Genomic DNA, 5885 nt, shown 5'->3' on the forward strand with positions numbered 1-5885 from the left:
GGGGTGTGGGGTATATCAGAGTGTTACAGTGAGGGGTGTGGGATATATCAGAGTTTTACAGTGAGGGGTGTGGGGTATATCAGAGTGTTTCAGTGAGGGGTGTGGGGTATATCAGAGTGTTACAGTGAGGGGCGTGGGATATATCAGAGTGTTAGGGTAAGGCATGTGGGATATATCAGAATGTTACAGTGACTGATGTGGGATATATCAGAGTGTTACAGTGAGGGGTGTGGGATATATCAGAGTGTTACAGTGAGGGGTGTGGGGTATATCAGAGTGTTTCAGTGAGGGGTGTGGGGTATATCAGAGTGTTACAGTGAGGGGTGTGGGATATATCAGAGTGTTACAGTGAGGGGTGTGGGGTATATCAGAGTGTTACAGTGAGGGATGTGGGGTACATCAGAGTGTTCCAGTGAGGCGTGTGGGATATATCAGAGTGTTACATTGAGGGGTGTGGGATATATCAGAGTGTTACTGTGGGGGATGTGGGGTATATCAGAGTGTTACAGTGAGGGGTGTGGGATATATCAGAGTGTTACAGTGAGGGGTGTGGGGTAAATCAGAGTGTTACATTGAGGGGCGTGTGGTATATCAGAGAGTTACAATGAGGGGAGTGGGGTATATCAGAGTGTTGCAGAGAGGGGTGTGGGGTATATCAGAGTGTTACAGTGAGGGGTGTGGGATATATCAGAGTGGTACAGTGAGGGGTGTGGGGCATATCAGAGTGGTACACTGAGGGGTGTGGTGTATATCAGAGTATTGCAGTTGGGGAGTGGTGTGTATCAGAGTGTTACAGTGAGGGATGTGGGATATATCAGAGTGTCACAGTGAGGGGTGTGGGATATATCAGAGTGTTACAGTGAGGGGTGTGGGATATATCAGAGTGTTACAGTGAGGGGTGTGGGGTATACCAGAGTGTTACAGTGAGGGGTGTGGGATATATCAGAGTGTTACAGTGAGGGATGTGGGATATATCAGAGTGTTACAGTGAGGGATGTGGTATATATCTGATTGTTACAGTGAGGGATGTGGTATATATCAGAGTGTTACAGTGAGGGGTGTGAGGTTTATCAGGGTTTTAGAGTGAGGGGTGTGCGGTATATCAGAGTGTTACAGTGAGCGGTGCGTAAAACATCAGAGTGTTACAGTGAGGGGTGTGGGATATATCAGAGAGTTACAGTGAGGGGTGTGGGTATATCAGAGTGTTACAGTGAGGGGTGTGGGGTATATCAGAGAGTTACAGTGAGGGTTGTGAGGTATATCAGAGAGTTACAGTGAGGGGTCTGGGGTATATCAGAGTGTTCCACTGAGGGGTGTGTGGTATATCAGAGTGTTACAGTGAGGGGTGTGGGGTATATCAGAGTGTTACAGTGAGGGGTGTGAGGTTTATCAGGGTTTTAGAGTGTGGTGTGTGCGGTATATCAGAGTGTTACAGTGAGGGGTGTGGGATATATCAGAGTGTTACAGTGAGGGGTGTGAGGTTTATCAGGGTTTTAGAGTGTGGTGTGTGCGGTATATCAGAGTGTTACAGTGAGGGGTGTGGGATATATCAGAGTGTTACAGTGAGGGGTGTGAGGTTTATCAGGGTTTTAGAGTGTGGTGTGTGCGGTATATCAGAGTGTTACAGTGAGGGGTGGGGGATATATCAGAGTGTTACAGTGAGGGGTGTGAGGTTTATCAGGGTTTTAGAGTGTGGTGTGTGCGGTATATCAGAGTGTTACAGTGAGGGATGTGGCATATATCAGAGTGTTAGAGTAAGGGTTGTGGGGTATATCAGAGTGTTACAGTGACGGGTGTGGGGTATATCAGAGTGTTACAGTGAGGGTTGAGGTGTATATCAGAGAGTTACAGTGAGGGGTTTGGGGTATATCAGAGTGTTACAGTGAGGGGTGTGGGGTATATCAGAGTGTTACAGTGAGGGGTGTGGGATATATCAGAGTGTTACAGTGAGGGGTGTGGGGTTTATCAGGGTTTAATTTGAAGGGTGTGGGGTATATCCGAGTGTGATAGTGAGGGGCGTGGTGTCTGTAAGGTGTTCCAGGGCGGGGTGTGGATCTATCAGAAAGTTACTGTGAGGTGTGTGGAGTATATCAGTGTTACAGTGAGGGATGTGGGATATATCAGAGTGTTATAGTGAGGGGTGTGGGATATATCAGAGTGTTACAGTGAGGGGTGTGGGATATATCAGAGTGTTACAGTGAGGGGTGTGGGGTATATCAGAATGTTACAGTGAGGGGTGTGTGGTATATCAGAGTGTTACAGTGAGGGGTGTGGGGTATATCAGAGTGTTACAGTGAGGGGTGTGAGGTTTATCAGGGTTTTAGAGTGTGGTGTGTGCGGTATATCAGAGTGTTACAGTGAGCTGTGCGTAAAACATCAGAGTGTTACAGTGAGGGATGTGGCATATATCAGAGTGTTAGAGTAAGGGTTGTGGGGTGTATCAGAGTGTTACAGTGAGGGGTGTGGGGTATATCAGAGTGTTACAGTGAGGGTTGAGGTGCATATCAGAGAGTTACAGTGAGGGGTGTGGGGTATATCAGAGTGTTACAGTGAGGGGTGTGGGGTATATCAGAGTGTTACAGTGAGGGGTGTGGGATATATCAGAGTGTTACAGTGAGGGGTGTGGGTATATCAGAGTGTTACAGTGAGGGGTGTGGGTATATCAGAGTGTTACAGTGAGGGGTGTGGGGTATATCAGAGTGTTACAGTGAGGGGTGTGGGGTATATCAGAGTGTTACAGTGAGGGGTGTGGGGTTTATCAGAGTGTTACAGTGAGGGGTGTGGGGTTTATCAGGGTTTAAGTTTGAAGGGTGTCGGGTATATCCGAGTGTGATAGTGAGGAGCGTGGTGTCTGTAAGGTGTTCCAGGGCGGGTGTGGATCTATCAGAAAGTTACTGTGAGGTGTGTGGAGTATATCAGTGTTACAGTGAGGGATGTGGGATATATCAGAGTGTTATAGTGAGGGGTGTGGGATATATCAGAGTGTTACAGTGAGGGGTGTGGGATATATCAGAGTGTTACAGTGAGGGGTGTGGGATATATCAGAGTGTTACAGTGAGGGGTGTGGGATATATCAGAGTGTTCCAGTGAGGGGTGTGGGGTATATCGGAGTGTTACAGTGAGGGGTGTGGGGTATATCAGACTGTTACAGTGAGGGGTGTGGGGTATATCAGAGTCTTACAGTGAGGGGTGTGGGGTATATCAGAGTGTTACAGTGAGGGGTGTGAGGTATATCAGAGTGTTACAGTGAGGGGTGTGGGATATATCAGAGTGTTACAGTGAGGGATGTGGGATATATCAGATTGTTACAGGGAGGGGTGTGGGATATATCAGAGTGTTACAGTGAGTGGTGTGGGGTATATCAGAGTGTTACAGGGAGGGGTGTGGGGTATATCAGAGTGTTACAGTGAGGGGTGTGAGGTTTATCAGAGTGTTACAGTGAGGGGTGTGGGGTATATCAGAGTGTTACAGTGAGGGGTGTGGGATATATCAGAGTGTTACAGTGAGGGGTGTGAGGTTTATCAGAGTGTTACAGTGAGGGTGTGTGGGGTATATCAGAGTGTTACAGTGAGGGGTGTGGGGTATATCAGAGTGTTACAGTGAGGGGTGTGGGGTATATCAGAGTGTTACAGTGAGGGGTGTGGGATATATCAGAGTGTTACAGTGAGGGTGTGTGGGGTATATCAGAGTGTTACAGTGAGGGGTGTGGGGTATATCCGAGTGTTACAGTGAGGGTGTGGGGTATATCAGAGTGTTACAGTGAGGGTGTGGGGTATATCAGAGTGTTACAGTGAGGCGTGTGGGGTATATCAGACTGTTACAGTGAGGGGTGTGGGGTATATCCGAGTGTTACAGTGAGGGGTGTGGGGTATATCAGAGTGTTACAGTGAGGGGTGTGGGATATATCAGAGTGTTACAGTGAGGGGTGTGGGGTATATCAGACTGTTACAGTGAGGGGTGTGGGGTATATCAGAGTGTTACAGTGAGGGTGTGGGATATATCAGAGTGTTACAGTGAGGGGTGTGGTGTATATCAGAGAGTTACAGTGAGGGGTGTGGGGTATATCAGAGTGTTACAGTGAGGGGTGTGGGGTATATCAGAGTGTTACAGTGAGGGGTGTGGGTATATCAGAGTGTTACAGTGAGGGGTGTGGGATATATCAGAGTGTTACAGTGAGGGGTGTGGGGTATATCGGAGTGTTACAGTGAGGGGTGTGGGGTATATCAGACTGTTACAGTGAGGGGTGTGGGCTATATCAGAGTGTTACAGTGAGGGGTGTGGGGTATATCAGAGTGTTACAGTGAGGGGTGTGAGGTATATCAGAGTGTTACAGTGAGGGGTGTGGGATATATCAGAGTGTTACAGTGAGGGATGTGGGAGATATCGGATTGTTACAGGGAGGGGTGTGGGATATATCAGAGTGTTACAGTGAGTGGTGTGGGGTATATCAGAGTGTTACAGGGAGGGGTGTGGGGTATATCAGAGTGTTACAGTGAGGGGTGTGAGGTTTATCAGAGTGTTACAGTGAGGGGTGTGGGGTACATCAGAGTGTTACAGTGAGGGGTGTGGGATATATCAGAGTGTTACAGTGAGGGGTGTGAGGTTTATCAGAGTGTTACAGTGAGGGTGTGTGGGGTATATCAGAGTGTTACAGTGAGGGGTGTGGGGTATATCAGAGTGTTACAGTGAGGGGTGTGGTGTATATCAGAGTGTTACAGTGAGGGGTGTGGGATATATCAGAGTGTTACAGTGAGGGTGTGTGGGGTATATCAGAGTGTTACAGTGAGGGGTGTGGGGTATATCCGAGTGTTACAGTGAGGGTGTGGGGTATATCAGAGTGTTACAGTGAGGGTGTGGGGTATATCAGAGTGTTACAGTGAGGGGTGTGGGGTATATCAGAGTGTTACAGTGAGGGGTGTGGGGTATATCCGAATGTTACAGTGAGGGGTGTGGGGTATATCAGAGTGTTACAGTGAGGGGTGTGGGATATATCAGAGTGTTACAGTGAGGGGTGTGGGGTATATCAGAGTGTTACAGTGAGGGGTGTGGGGTATATCCGAGTGTTACAGTGAGGGGTGTGGGGTATATCAGAGTGTTACAGTGAGGGGTGTGGGATATATCAGAGTGTTACAGTGAGGGGTGTGGGATATATCAGAGTGTTACAGTGAGGTGTGTGGGATATATCAGAGTGTTACAGTGAGGGGTGTGGGGTATATCAGAGTGTTACAGTGAGGGGTGTGGGGTATATCAGAGTGTTACAGTGAGGGGTGTGGGGTATATCCGAGTGATTCAGTGAGGGGTGTGGGGTATATCAGAGTGTTACAGTGAGGGTTGTGGGATATATCAGAGTGTTACAGTGAGGGGTGTGGGATATATCAGATTGTTACAGTGAGGGGTGTGGGATATATCAGAGTGTTACAGTGAGGGGTGTGGGTATATCAGAGTGTTACAGTGAGGGGTGTGGGATATATCAGAGTGTTACAGTGAGGGGTGTGGGGTATATCAGAGTGTTTCAGTGAGGGGTGTGGGATATATCATAGTGTTACAGTGAGGGGTGTGATGTTTATCAGGGTTTTAGAGTGAGGGTTGTGGGGTATATCAGAGTGTTACAGTGAGGGGTTGTGGGTTATATCAGACTGTTACAATGAGGGTGTGGGGTATATTAGAGTGTTACAGCGAGGGGTGTGGAATATATCAGAGTGTTACAATGAGGCGTGTGGGATATATCAGCGAGTTTTTGTGAGGGGTGTGGGGTTTATCAGGGTTTAAGTTTGAAGGGTGTGGGGTATATCAGAGTGTGATAGTGAGGGGTGTGGTGTCTGTAAGGTGTTCCAGGGCGGGGTGTGGGTCTATCAGAGTGTTTCAGTGAGGGGTGTGGGATATAT

Source organism: Mustelus asterias, unplaced genomic scaffold, assembly GCF_964213995.1.
Source record: "Mustelus asterias unplaced genomic scaffold, sMusAst1.hap1.1 HAP1_SCAFFOLD_1230, whole genome shotgun sequence".
Taxonomy (NCBI): Eukaryota; Metazoa; Chordata; class Chondrichthyes; order Carcharhiniformes; family Triakidae; genus Mustelus; species Mustelus asterias.